General features: G+C 48.4%; 2 long non-coding RNA genes across 5 annotated transcripts; one reads left to right on the top strand and one right to left on the bottom strand.

Moving 5' to 3' along the window:
* Positions 1-1745: 1745 nt before the first annotated feature.
* Positions 1746-13576, bottom strand: LOC140917582 (uncharacterized). 4 transcript variants are annotated; one of them, XR_013636246.1, is made up of 3 exons: positions 13409-13576; positions 10316-10440; positions 1746-7849 (listed from the first exon to the last, which is right to left on the bottom strand). It is a non-coding gene; the product is annotated as an uncharacterized LOC140917582 (long non-coding RNA). The 4 variants fall into 4 exon arrangements; XR_012160907.2 differs by having other exon boundaries at positions 10370-10440; XR_012160908.2 differs by lacking the exon at positions 13409-13576 and adding an exon at positions 13190-13283 and having other exon boundaries at positions 10370-10440.
* Positions 11102-14795, top strand: LOC140917581 (uncharacterized). Its single transcript, XR_012160906.2, has 3 exons — positions 11102-11240; positions 12496-12621; positions 14539-14795. It is a non-coding gene; the product is annotated as an uncharacterized LOC140917581 (long non-coding RNA).
* Positions 14796-15116: the final 321 nt, after the last annotated feature.

Genomic DNA, 15116 nt, shown 5'->3' with positions numbered 1-15116 from the left:
AGTCCCCTTTAGCACTCTATCTGGCCACAAGCCTGCCTGTGTGATAGATGATGCTGTACACCCATAGTTCTCAAACTGTAGGTCACAACCTCATTTTAATAGGGTCACAAGGGCTGGCTTAGACTTGCTGGGGGTCAGAGCTGAAGCCAAAGCCTGAGCCCCACTGCCTGAGGGTTTCAGCCCTGGGCGTTGGGACTCAGGTTACAGGCCTCCTGCCGGGGGCTGAAGCCCTTGGGCTTCAGGTTTGCCCACCCCACCCCCAGGCAGTAGGGCTAGGGTGGTCTTAGGTCCCCCCTCCTGGGGTCATTAAGTAATTTTTATTGTTAGAAAGGGGTCGCAGTGCAATGAAGTGTGATGAGCCAGAGGGAGATGCTGGCAGCTTCCTGGGAGTCGCACAGAGCCAACTGGATTTTTAACGGCCCAGCCAGCGGTGCTGACCGAAGCCACCAGGATCCCTTTTCGACCAGTCATTCTGGTTGAAAACCAGATTCCTGGTAATCCTAGTCCCCTCTTTGTAGGTCTGGGAGAAGCAATTGCGAAGTTCTTTGTCCGCTGATGTTCCACAATGGCTTCTCTGGTGTCTGTAGTTCTGTTTTTTCTGCGCAGGGGCCGATATTTCTTGGCAAGCTAGCATTTCACACTTGGTAACACGTCTCTGACTGTAGGGTTTTACAGTTTAAGCAAATCCATCTATAGTTACGAAGCAAACACTTACATATTACCTTAAAGTATACACACAAGTAAGATTAATATATGCAACATCCTACAAGCATTTCATAAAGTCTAAACATTAAACACAGTCTTATAATAATTCTAATATCTATTTTAACAATGCTAACACCAAGGCGAGCCAGACTGGTTTCCAGCTATGCATATGGCAGTGTTCAATGAGGCCCAGAGGTCCTGACATGAGCTGGCACCTGGTCTGCCAGCGTCCCACACATTACAGGCAAAACCCCTTTTCCTGCCTCTGGAGGTGTGTTAGGAGGAGAAAGCCAGCAAGGAATGCAAAGTCAGGGCCCTTTCCTGTTCCCAGTGGAATCCACAACAAACCCCCATTGATTCCAGTGGGAGCAGGGTCAGGCTTATATGCAGCATTACAGTAAAGGGAGGCAGTGTGGCTCAGTGGACTGGACTGGGATGCTGAAGGCCGGGTGTGTCTCTCCTGTGTGCTCAGTGTTCCATTGCTGGTTCCACAGAGGAGGAAGAGAAAGCATCCTGACTGGGACGCAGAGGGGTGAGGAATGGAGAAGGGCAGAGGGGGGAAGAGATGAAGGGCTAGGGGGATGGGGGCAGGACGGGATAGAAGATGGGAGGGGGATAGGAACAAGAGGGGTTGAGAGCTGGGGATGGGAGGATAGGAGCAGAGGTGGGGTACATGGTCAAGGGCTGGGGACACAGGTGAGAGCAGTGGGAATGCAGCAGGAGTTGGGAGGGGAGGATAGGAGCAGAAGGGGACAGACTGGTGAAGGCACAGAAGATTTGCCACCACTAAAGCACACTCCCCTCCAGAACCTGGAACTTAACCCATTATACCTGAATCTCAACATTCCTTTGCTCTCAAACAAATATAGCTGTGAAACCCATTGACAAAGTGCGCAGCTCAGCGCCCTGTAGTCGCAGGTCTATATAGAAGATGACAACCTCTTACTGCTACCAGTTACTCTGTTAGCTGAAGTGGTAAAGTACCATGCTATGGAACTAAAGTTCCCTACCTGGCTGATGAATCACACAGGGAGTCAATGTGATTAAATAACATTTTTGTTTTTTCAACTTTTAATGTTTTTAAAAATGTAAGAAATTCCATCCCAAAGCTATATGAAAAGGACACTAAGCTTGCAAAGTCACACAGTGGAAAATTAGGAAATACAAGAACTGAAGTTGGCAGTGCAACCTGAATTCATCCCCCCACCCCACCCTTGTGCATATGCATTATGATTCATTTTTTAATTACACGAGCATCTCACAGATTAAGTGATTTGTCAAAGTTTACATACAGTATCTGTGATAGAACCAGGTTTTAAACTGAAACCACTCAGCTGGGACCCAGGAGGCCAGCCTTTCTATCTGATAGATGCAAAGATAGATTTGTCCAAGAAAACTGCTGTAAAAAATGTTTATTAAAGCAACACTTCTCACTCCTTTTATCTCAGGCTCTAGCTCTTCTGTAACTTTCCAGGAAGAACACGCCCCGGGAAACTCTGCATGAGATGCTGCTTGCTCTTCTGCTCTATCTTGCTTGCCTTCTTCCTGGTAAGTGAAGTGATGTCTGTGTCTGATGTTAAAGCAACTTTTGTGACAATAACCATCCAGCAATAATCCCTTTATCAAATGGGCTTAGTTTTCAAGGTTAGCTTGATGAGGTTGTGTGTGTGTGTGTGGATGTTTTGAGGACAGAACTAGTCTACAGTTGTGTGATAGAGAAAAATGTCTTTCGTGCTGTTATTGTTCAACAAATTCTTGTTTTTGCATATTACTCCATGCCTGGAGAATGTACTGATGGGCACTCTTATACACCAAAAATTAAATTAATAGAAGCAAGCGTATTCTGCCTGCCATCACCACCAGTTACGTCTGGGCTATGAAAGTCAAGCTGTATTCACTCTGCATCAAATACATCATCCTTGTCAATAGAGATTGTGGAACAGAATTGGGTGAATACAAGGTGGCGGGGGGGGGGGGGAAGCCAACCCAATATTAATATTCTTGCACATAAAACCTGTTGCTCTGTTTTACAATTATTCACAAACCCTTTTATCAACTTTCATCCACTTGCAGGATCAGGACCTATGTGGACACTCGAGCATGCCTAGAGCCCCACTGAAGTCAGTGGGGTTCAGCTGGGGCACAAATGACAAACCCCCCTTCCATGTGAGTCTGGATGAGGAAGGGTTTATTCTCAGAATGTTCACAGAAAGAAAAGTATCCCGAATTCTAGTGTGAATGATTAATAGATTCCAAGGCTTCTCTGAATTAATTCCTGTTTGAACTGAGCAGATCTTTTAGAAAAGCAGTTGCTGGGTTATTTGTTGGAGTATGTCTGTCTGATCTGTTATGCCACACTCATCGCTGTGGAACAGGAAATGGTTAAACTGGACACCCAAGGTGCAGAGAGAGGCCTGATCCAAAGTCCACTCGAGTCAATGGGAGTCATTCTACTGACTTCAGTTGGCTTTCCCTATGGCCCAACTGCATTGGTCCCAAGAAGCTCAGATTGTATCCACAGGTTCCATTCCCCACTTCCATCCTCATCACACAAAGGCAAATGTGAGGCTGCTTCTCCCTCTCCCATCCCCACAACTCTGGGCAGCTACATGGGAGTGGAGAGATTAGACTCAAGAAGCAAGTGAAAAAGTGGGCAAGCAAGTGGAAATTGCCCATTGAGCTTTCTCCATGAATCTACTGATGTGCCTGATGTCCTGCAGTAATGACTGGTTTAGTAAGGCTGATTCTGCCGTGAGCCAGCATCACACCAGCCCTATAACAGCTTTGAAGAAAGTTTTTAAATTTAAAAGAAAGTTGTTTCCCAAGGAAACTCACCATCCGCTGACGGAGGAGATACCAGGAAACCACGCACCAGAAATAACTTAAACGCTTTCAGTCAGTCAGATCACACAGGGTTGGACTGTGACCCTAGATGCAGCCCTGAACAAAGGGTAGTGAGAAAGCAATGCCAAGTTAGGAGAAGCCCCGGGACGCACTGTGACTCAAAGACACCCCTCTGAGTCACAGTTCTACCCCTGCTTCCTCCTGGCTTCTGGGGAAGGAGAAGGAAATGCAGTAGTTTGCTGCTTTCCTATACCAGCAACAAATTATGATATCCCCTATGCCAGTGAGCGGGTGAGGGAAGTCATGTCGCTGGCCTTTGCCCATCCACAAACTCCTCCCAGTCCAATGTCCAGTTAGACCCATAAGCAGGGTTCTTACTTCCCCTGTATGGGCATGTAGTTAAAGTCACAATTTAGCTGCTAATCAGCATAGATATTTCTTTTAAGACATCTGCTCTTAAACCCAAAGACATGTCCAGCGTGCCCTGCCTTCTCCCTCGCTCATGCTTGAAAATAAAGATTCTTAAATAAACAATTGCAGTGAATTTAGTCCCCATGAACTCGAGCGACAGCCTGGGAGCAGAAGCCCTCAGTGTGGCCACAGAACAGGGAATGATCACGTGATAGATGAATGTAGGGAAGTTCAATGTGGGGGGGACCATCTCATTGCAGTATTGCCAGCCCGAAAGATTTGAAACTCATAAGCCAGGTCCCCCCAAAACCATGAGATTTTTGTAAAAGAACGAATTTGGAGTCTTTTTGTCTTCTCACTTTTGATCCCATAGGGATCATGTTTTCTAGCTTTCCTCTGCAACCATGAAGGTTGGAAATTTACTTTAAGCTCAGATTCTCATACACACGACACCAGGAGTTGGGGCTTTCAGAACACCCAATATCACAAAACTCACGATTATGTCACAGGAACTGGCATGTCTGGAAAGAAATTCTGTTGTCTCCTTGTCTGTCTAGGGTCTAACGCTAACTATCTTGTATGCACTGTGTCTTTGATCTGAAAGTCAGACTGTGTCTCCTCTCTGCAACATACTTCTCAATTTAGGAGCAGAGTTGGGTGAGTGCAGCAAAATAAAAATTCTGGCAAATAAGATGTGCCTTTTCTTGATCTCATTTTGATTCCTTTATTTAAATCTGGGCATTCCTACCCTTTGGTGAAGTCCAAAAGGCAGTTTGGTAGTTCAGTGTGGGGAAAAGTTGTATGGCTGTTACCCATGTTGTGCAGAGCCTTTGGACAAGCAGAAGATTTGCCCTCCCAACTGGGAGATCAGGTAACTGCTTTCAGCTCTCCAGGGGCGGCAGATCCAGGAACTCCAGTGCACTTCTTTGCATCTGCACTTAGGGCTCAATCGTGCTCCCACTGAAGCCAATGACAAAGCTCCCACTGGCTTGCACTGTCTAGGATCAGCCCTTTAGAGAAAGGTTTAAGCTCTGTGATGGCCCAGAGCCTTCGCTGTTAGCTGCATTTACCTGAGTAATTTGAGGAGTAATACCAGGAGAAATAGCAGCTGTAAAATGCATCACACTGTACTATGCCGTGTTGTTGCAGCTTGGTCAGTCCCAAGATATTAGAGAAACAAGGAGGGTGAGGTCATATCTTTTACTGTGTATCTCAAAAGCTCATCTCTCTCACCAACAGAAGTTGGCCCACTAAAAGGTATCACCTCACCCACCTTGTCTCACCCTGTACTGACAGCTGTGCTAAAAATAAAAATTCCCCACAGGGGGTCAGTGGAGTAGCAGCACCCAACTATTGTTGGCATATTCTATACCAGGGTGGCCAAACTTACTGACCCTCCGAGCCACATCCAACAATCTTCCAAAGTTTGAGAGCCAGGGCACACCTACCGGGGCTCGGCGCTTCAGCACTGCTCTTGCTGAAGGCTCGAGCCCTGGCTGCCACATCCCATGGGTCTGTGGCCCCAAAACACCCCTCCCTGCTGGGCAGAAGCCCCTACTCCACCACCCCGCTGCAAGGCAGAGGTCCTGAGGTCTGTTCCCTGTCCCTGCAGTCTGGTAGGTGGAGAATGGGGGTGGGGTTCTGCGAGCCACACTTTATCTGTAAAAGATCCGCATGCGGCTTGTGAGCCACGATTTGGCCACCCCTGTTCTAGACCTTCTCAGATGCTAAGCCCTAGGAACACTGGGCATGATGTGACATTTGTCTCCCTTCCCTTGTCTTTGTATATTGCTCTGGCCCCAGCACAGTATCAACTCCACTCCTTGGTGCATGAGGTGCTGACAGCCACTTGCCCACCATTTGCCCTTTGTAGAGTCTGAAAGGTTGGCCCTTGTTGTCAGAGCCAGGAAGTGAGATCAGTTCTGAGAAACACGGGTTGCAAAATGGCCATTGCCTTGGGTATGCAGAGGAGGAAAGGCAAAAGAGGTGTTGATGCCAAAAAGGAAACAAGAGGTGTGAAGCCACATGTCACTTGAACAGGAGTAGGGTTATGTGCTTCTTGAAACGGCTTCCAGAGTGACCAAGTTAGGGGACTTAGTGCCATGCAGGCACATCCTATACAGGCAAAAAGCAGCAATGGCTAGACTCTGAGCGGCCCTTGTGCACAGGGTGCTCAACAAGTTTTTCCTCTTGCATGGCTGCTATGGAGCACAGGGGATGCTCTTTCCTGCTTCTAGTGGGGAGCAGAGTGCTGAGAAAGGGGGCAGCAGGGTGGGGTCTAGGACTGTGGGCCTGCACTGATTTCCATCTGTTTAATTCAGAGAATCTGGACACAGATCTTTCCTCTGTTCCGTATTTATAATTACTGCAGCTGCTTTGACTTGGGATCTGCAAGTCACGTGCAAAGCAGTTGAAAGGCTTGCCTAATTTTGTGACAGCTTCTGTAAATGTCTCTGCTGAAAAGCAGTTGTGCCACTTCTTGCGTTGCTCCTCCTCAGTCAGCAACAGTACTGCAGAGAGAATATTTTCCCATTACTCCATGGTGGAATCAAAGCACTGTCACAAGTGCAACAAGATCCGGTTGAACTCAATGCTGAGCTACAACCAGGGACAAATGTTGGTGTCCAGAGCAATGTGGAGTATTTGCATTGCATTTACATTCACGTTAATTAGGTGGAGTTAAATGGCAGCCAATTATCTCAAGTTACAGCAGGGATTAAAAACTCCAGTCTAGACAGGGCTACACAGACACTGAAAATATGGTGCTCTCTCTTCTGTCAGTTTTAATTCTTGGGCATTTAAAACATACCTAAATATCTTTATTAGGTGCTTTTAGGAAAGGAGAAGCTCATTCCATGCTCTTCCCCATCTGTCTTAGCTATTTCTAAGGCATATCTCACCGTGGTATCTGTCTTTCTGAGCTGGTCACATGTCTGGTCCTAGATTTGCTACAGCAAAAGAAAACACACCTGAATCAGTATGAGATCGGGACACACTGTGGCTTCGGTATCTTGCTCGAGATCTTGCTGTCAAAGGTTAGAATAGCTCAGCAGGTGGATGAGGTGATTTCAAACAGTTTCCCCTTCTCTAACATGGTCTTCAGCCCAACAGTGCGGCAGTCATTGGATCATAATGGCGAGCAAACCTGCTGGGCAAGGAAAGCATGATGGTGGGCTTAGAAGAGCTTCCTCTTAAATCCCCCCAGTTTTTTCACTGGAGCAAACATTTCACTGTCACGCTCCAAAATTTTTGACTCCCTGCTTTTCTTCCTATGCACCTCAGAATAAACGCTGGGCTGGCTGCTCTTCTGACTCCAGAGTCCCACCCTTCATGGCAGTTGTGTACACTCAGCTGGAGTTGTGCACATACAAACGATGAGGTGATTGGGCTCTGGGTTAATGATCGAGTTCCCCATTTCTGAAGGAGGCCCAGGCGAGGGTAGTCCTTGCCAATGCACCCCAGAGCACTGATAATATTCCTCCTTCCAACACGGCTTCTGACTTCTTTGAGCAACATGTGAGTTAACTTCTGGCCACCTTTCCAGCACGACTAATGCTGTTCTGCTTGACTTCTTCTCCTCAGAGGTCACGATGCACCAAAAGACTAAAGAAGTCTATTGGCACTTCAACACCACACTGCTGCTGATGGGGACCAATCTGAATGCTTCTTCGGTCTTTAACGTGGAGTGGTGTGCACAGCTGAACAGGAACGAAGAGGTCTCCATTCTAACATACTCACCCAGCTCCAAGAACATCTATATTAATGAAAGTTACAAGAAGAGAGTTGTCTTTTCTCATACGAACTTTTCCTTGACGATTCATTGTGTGACTTTCAGTGACGAAGGAGTCTATACACTGACCATCCAGCTGCTTGACAGGCAGCAACAGATCTACAAGTCAAGAGTCACAGTGATCAGTAAGTGGCCTTTTGTAAAATCCATGGCAGCCCAAGTTGCATGAGCCACCTCCGCTGATTAGACAGTGACAAATTTCCAGTGCACACACCTGCCCTCATTTGATTAGAAAAGGCTGAAGTGGGCAAAGGGAGGTATGCAAGAGAACGTACAGAGAACTGATAAACTGGTTCTGTTTAAAGCCAGTTTATTGACCATGGAGACTAACAACAGACGAAAGGGTGGCCCTGTGGTTAAGGCACTGCACTGGGACTCAGGACAATTCCTGCCTCTCCTACATATAAAATGGGGATAATATTAATACTTGCTCTTTCCCACCCTTTGTTTATTGTGTCTATTTGAAGCATCTTTACTATGTGTTTGCATAATGGCAAGCACAATGAGGCCCTGATCATGGCTAGGCCATCTAGGGGCTGCTACGAATACTGTACAAAAATGAATACCTGAACCCAGCCTGTTACTGAGGTCTATAAGACTCTGGTGCTTGACAATGCAGTATAAATGGGGTAGGGAGGAGGGAGGATATGGTTTAAAGAAAACACGTCCAAATGTAAAAAGATCAGAAGGTTTTCTTTAGGAAGCAAGGAGAAGCCAAATCCTGTTCAGAGAGAATGTGTGTGTGTGTGTGTGTGTGGAGAATGTTCTAAAAGAGTGAATTCTAAAGCAACCCTGTGGAACCTTCATGAACAGTGAATTCTGAATTTGTGGTCACAAATATTTGCACCAGAAAATTCTAACAGTTATGGTCATCCAATCTTGGAACAGGTGCATACCATATATCAGTCCAATCAAAATGGGTCAAATTTTGAATGTCAAGTAGTGAATGCTCACAATGAACTGCTTATAGAAGAGCTACAGACCAAGAATTATCACTGAAAAAATACAGAAATTCAGTATTAATGTAGCCAAAACCCCTGAACCCTGCTCCCATAGCAATACCATGAGACAATCAGAAACCTATACTATCATATCCATCCATGGCAAATATTATCATCTGATCAGTGACCACAAAAAACTAGAATGACTTAATCTTAATCATAGAGTGGTTGGGTCACTTTTCAGCCTTCTTCACAGTCAAACCCAGTGCACTTCAAATAATTGTATGATTTCTTGACAGGCAAATGGCAAAATAAAAGCAGTCATACACCACTTTTCCCTGATCCTACAAAACGCCAAGAGCACACAGCACCTTGCAGAAGGTACTCAGCACCAAACAGCATTGGGCTCCAATTCCACAAGGCAGATAATCACCCACAGACACAACATGTATCCATATACAAACCTCACATGCCCAGATCCTGAAACTGCAGCACTTAGATGAAAAGGGCAAAGAATAACATGTGACAAACCATCATGCTTAATATCAGAGGCATGATTGTATGTAACAGATTAATAAGCCAAAGTTGTGTGGTGCACTGTCATAGGGCAGAACTTCTCCCCAGCTTCCAAGCATGCCCAGTCCGCTTTAAGAAGGTTTATTGTCCAAACAAAGCAAATTAAACAAAGAGAAACCGTCCCTTAGCTCACCCTTTGTCTTTGGGTTTCACACACACCTGTCCCAGGGTCTCTGGTGATCCTGCTTTTTGCAGTTTCCCAGTTCCAGCCAGCTCTTTCTGGAGCACCTGGCTGCTTGCTCCAGGGACCCACCACAGCAGTTAGTTCTACTCCACTGTGGCTTCTCTCTCCCAGGCACTGCCTGTCCCAAGCACTTCTCCCCTTCCTGCCCTCTGGAAGGGGAGTATAGCGCCAGGTGTTGCCTCACCCACTTTTAATTCACTCAGCTGGGCCCACCTGCTCTGACATAGGAGCACTGGGTCTGCTCTACTCACAGGGACCATCTACCCTGTGATGTGTACGTTTTTGATACGTTGCATGCAAAGGGAATAAATAGTCTCTATATTGGCAGAGTTAATGTAGCTTGGTGCCTTAACTGGGGATTTCCAGATAGTCAAAGGTTTGAGTTTCTTGTAAATTTAAACTTAATGGATAATAGACTTTCAAATCATTGATATGTACCTACAACCAGAGCTGGTTGGAAAACCTTTTTCCCATCCTGTGAATATTTTCAAAAGTTCACCTTTTTTCCCCATCTTGAATTGGGATGAAAAGTTGAAATCTCAAAAATATTAATGAACCCAAATCTGATTTTTGTTTCCATTTTGGGCCAGTTGAAAGGTTTTGTTTTGAATTTGACATTTTAAAAAAACCTCTTTCCCAGTCTAATTTGCTTCAATTTCTAAATAAAAAATTATTTTGAACCAGAAAACGGGAAATTCTTGCTTTGAAAACATCAGTGAAAGCATTTCTGATGAACAACTTTTCATGAAACGTATTCTGCCCAGCTCTAAAGTAGAGACTAGAATGCAGATTTGTTATGCAAAGCAGTGAGGCTTTGCGGGAATGTACATAATGTTACCCACAGTCCCTTGCTTTCCCCATTACCCTGTGTTTGGAGGTCACCATAACTTGACAGCTCCTCTTGTGGTTTTTCAGTACCTGTGTCGAATGTGCACATCACCAGACAGACATCTGCTCCTCATCAGGGGAAAAACATCACCTTGAATTGCCTGGGGACAGAAGGAAATGCCATATCTTACTCGTGGCAGAAATGCAACCAGCCTTTGCCAATTGGAAACCGCACCATCCTGTCTAAGGACAACGCATCCCTGACCCTCATTAACATACAGCAATCCGACATTGGGAACTACAGATGTGTGGCCCAGAATGTACTCAGCTCTGGGCATAAAGACTTCATCCTGCAGCTCTGTGCTGAGACTGGTAAGAGGGAAACTCATTATGAATTATTGTTATCATAATTCTAACCTATGCTATGACATAGAGATCGAAAGCAGCAAACAAAGACCTATGCTATCACTTCTTGAAACCTATCTGTGTTTCAGACACTAGGTGGGCACAGACACAGGTGCTGGCTTTTATTTTTCCCAGTGGGTGCTCCATAGGGTGACCACATGTCCGGTTTTTGACTGGGTGCCTAGCAGCTCCAGTCAGCACCGCCATCCGGGCCATTAAAAGTCCAGTCGACGGTGGTGCAGAGCTAAGGCAGGCTAGTCGCTACCTGTCCTGGATCCGCCCTGTGCCTCAGACGCAGCTAGCAGGTCCAGCTCCTAGGCGAGGGGGCCACAGAGCTCCATATGCTGACCCCACCCCAAGCACCAGCTCCGCACTCCCATTGGCCGGGAACCGTGGCCAATGGGAGCTGCAGGGGCAGTGCCTGAGGGTGAGAGCAGCGCGCAGAGCCGTTTCCCGCACCGTCGCTTAGGAGTCGGATCTGCTGGCCTCTTCCGGGGTGCAAGCACAGTGCCAGACAGAAAGGGAACTTGCCATAGCTCCCCAGCAGCCACCCAAGGTAAGCCTGTGCCCCAACCCCAAGCCCCAACCCTAGCCCTGAGCCCCCACAAACCTGGAGCCCCCTCCTGCAACCCAACCCCCTCTTCCCCTGCCCCACCCCAGAACCTGCACCCCCAGCCAGAACCCTCACCCCCTCCCGCACCACAACCGCCTGCCCCAGCCTGGAGCCCCCTCCCACACCTGAATCCCTCATTTCTGGTGCCACCCCCTCCCGCATCCCCAGTTAGAGCCCTCACCCCCACACACACACACCCCACCCCCTGCCCCAGCCCAGAGCCTCCTCCCACACCCTGAACCCCTCTGTTCCCCCAGCCTGGAGCCCCCTCCTGCGCCCCAAACCCCTCATCCCCAGCCCCACCCCAGAGCCCGCACCCCCAGCCAGAGCCCTCACCCACTCCTGCACCCCAGTCTCCTGCTCCAGCCCAGTGAAAGTGAGTGCGGGTGGGGGAGAGCAGGTCACTGAGGGAGGGGGAATGTACTAAGCTGGGGAACAGGGCCTCGGGGAAGGGGCAGGGCTAGGGTATTTGGTTTTGTGAGATTAGAAAGTTGGCAACCCTAGTGCTCCACTCTGCTGGGCTCCAAGGCCCTCCCCGCTCCGCCCCTTCCCTGAGGCCCCTCCTTTGCCCTGCCTCCTCTGGCCCCCACTTTGCCCCCTCTTCCCAAGGCCCTGCCCTCACTCTGCCTCTTAACACACTTGAGCATTCACACTGCACTGTAAACCTCGGTATACAATTTCTGGACCTGGGTCTCACAACCATGCTAATGTATGCATACTGCACGACACAGATCTTCTGACTCAGGTCTGCAGCTTGAACTGCGTCCACACTGCAAAATGACAGGGCTTGGACCAAGTCCCAGTGGGACTCAGGCTCTGACCCACCCCTCTTAGCAGGGTTTCCGGACCCAGGTCCTGAGTGCTTGCAGACCTGAATCAGACTGATTTCTGTGTGCCTGGAAGCATGGCTCACCCTCAAACCTATGTCAGAGCCCGGGCTTAGTGTGCAGTGTAGACTTACTCTCTGGGGCCCTGAAGAGGGAAAATAGGGGAGGCTTGCAGCAAAGGGAACTCTGGCCATGAGGGACTGCTCATGAAGTGGCAAACTGGTTAGTTTCTCTCTCACACACCCCCAAAAAAACCCAGGTGTCACTGCAACCACAAGGTTCAAACCTGGAGACATTTTTGTGAAGCACTTTGGATCATTTACCCTGAAGATGTTTTGTTTGCATTCTGTGTTTCTGTCAACCCTAACCAGGTGTCTCACCCTGGTGGAGCTATGGCATTTACGGGTACCCTGGCTATCTGGGCTACGCTATTGTCATCTTCTACATCTTCAGCTGGGTGAAAAGGACCAGGAAAAGCAGCTCCAAAGGCCAGTCAGGTACCAGTACCTCCACCTTGCCCCTCAACTGCTAAGCTTCCCTCCCCTTTGCCTTCCATCAGCCATTACAAGGCTTGCATAGAAGCATCTGTGTGCAAAGAAAAGTGTAATTAGATATTCCTGATGCAGTCATTTTTTTCTTTTCTAAGGAGCCAATGCAGGGACTGGTTACACTTTAACTTGCCAAATAAATGCAGATTTTTGAAGTTTCAGCAATGCCTTTCACCATGCACGCTGGAGGTGAGGCACAAGGCTGATAGGAAAGCGATGAAAAACGCTGCTCCCACGGGGAATCAGGGAAGCATTCTGATTTGGAGGTGTTTTTACCCTGCTTTGCACAAGCCGCAAGGCTGCGGAGAGGAGGCCCATAGCCAGCACAGTTGAAACACAAGGATAATGCTGATAACCAGAGAACAGTTAACGCAAGTTAAAAAAAAATAATGCAGGAAGAGGAAACCCACAGCCCAGGTCTTAGTCCCATGACTGTGGGCGTGTAAAGCCTCACTTCCCACAGCCATTTGCCACTTCTGCCTCCCAAGCACTTCTTCATAGTTCACCCCCTGAGCACCTGTGTTTAGCTGAGGGTTAACTTCTTCTTCCCTGAGCAGAGTCCCACATCCAGGGCCGGCGCTAGGATTTTTGCCGCCCCAAGCAAAAAAAGTTTTGGCCGCCCCCGCTTTTTTTTTCGTGCCCCCCTCCCGGGTTCCGCCCCTTCCCCGGCCCCGCCTCCAACCCGTGGCGTGCCGCATTCCCCCTCCCCCCCCCCCGCCGTCCTGCCCCAGCTCACCTCCGCTCCCCTGAACGCGCCGCCGCTCCGCTTCCCCCCCCCCAGGCGAGGGAGCGGCGGCGCGTTCACGGGAGCAGGGAGAGCGGCGGCGCGTTCGCGGGCGCAGGAAGTAACTGGGGTAGAGAAACCTCCGCTCCACCGCCGCCCCCTCCCGCGAGCGCGCCGCGCCGCCCCCTCCCGCGAGCGCGCCGCCGCTCGGCTTCTCCTCCCTCCCAGGCTTGCCGCGCCCAACCGCGGCAGCCTGGGAAGGAGGGAGCGGGGAGAAGCGGAGCGTCGGCGGCGCGCTCAGGGGAGCTGGGGCGGCGGGGGCCGGAATGCCGCCCCTGGAAATGTGCCGCCCCAAGAGTGCCTAGAGCCGGCCCTGCCCACATCCTATCTTTCCCAGCCATTCAGGAAGGGCCGGGCTCCACCGCAGTACCTCAAGAGAGCTAATGCTAGGAAGCAGGTTTTATCTAAAATGTGCAAAACATCTGCCACGAAGTTGCAAAACTGCCCAAATCAGGAGTCTCTGTGCCTTCTGCTACACACACAAGGGTGGAGCAGAGCGCTGAGAAATGCCCACTTTACGCTCCTGAGTAAAAAGTGGTTTTGAAATGTGCCGTTCAAAATTGAAACCTCTGCATGTTTCAGATGCAGAAACAGCCACTTTTCAAATGTTGTAGACTTTTTTCAGGGCATCAAATACAAATCTCTGGAGAGGGAGACTTGGTAGATTTAAAATCCCCCGAATTGCTGCGGATTACCATCCTGGATAGCTTTATTCCCCATCCTGCTGCTGGCAAGCCTTTCATATGACAGGAGGTGCCAGGGAGGGGCAGAGCAGCCATGACACAGATACACTTTTACACTCTGCTCCATACCAGCCGCAGATATTCCAGCGCACTCCTTACCCCGCTGGTTCTGCTACCACCTCTGGAGCAAACAAGAAGTTGATGGTAGGGTTCACTCTGGTATTTAATAAGCCCCTTTCCTCAGGTTTTGGCCATATCTGGTTATCAAATGTGATGGTAGTGCTATCACTTTTTCATGATCTGCCTCGAAGCTCACCTGGTATCACACATAGAAGCTGCTTGATCCATGCAGAGTCATCTTGGAGACTCATGTTGTTTTATTTTCTGCTTTTTAAACAGATACCATTTATGAAAACACGACTTTTGAAACACCCCCCACAAACAGCTGTAAAAGAGTTCCCCCTGTCTACATAAAATACGTCAAGAAGTAATCTTAAAGGGTAGGAGAAAGACTGGTTTCTATTCAGAGTGGCTTTGTTTTATTATGTGTACAAAATACTCAGCCTGTCCTGCTAGTGTGCACGTCCCAGTGTTGATGGGAAGAGATGGCTTCAGAAAGAAAGAAAGAAAGAAAGAAAGAAAGAAAGAAAGAAAGAGCTCTACAGATGGAGTAAAACTGCCTTTGTGCACACTAGCTGCATGCACCTGTCTACCTACCTGTGGTACTTACATGAACTCCTGCTTCCAAAGTATCTGAGCACATGACAATCTTTAATTATTTACTTCGCCTCGCAACACCCATTGGTTTCCCTATTTTACAGGCGGGGAACTGAGATGCTAAGTGACTTGCCCCAGATCACACAGAGTCTGTGGGTTTGTCTACACCATGCAGCTTTTAGCGACAAGGCTGTGTCGACACAGCCTTGTTGCTAAAAGTCAGCGTGTGTAAATGCTCTTTTTCAGTACTTTGTCAGCAC

This window comes from Lepidochelys kempii, chromosome 9, assembly GCF_965140285.1.
Source record: "Lepidochelys kempii isolate rLepKem1 chromosome 9, rLepKem1.hap1, whole genome shotgun sequence".
In the NCBI taxonomy this organism is placed as follows: Eukaryota; Metazoa; Chordata; order Testudines; family Cheloniidae; genus Lepidochelys; species Lepidochelys kempii.
The sequence above is the reverse complement of the archived record's forward strand: the minus strand, read 5'-3'. Positions and strand labels throughout refer to the sequence as shown.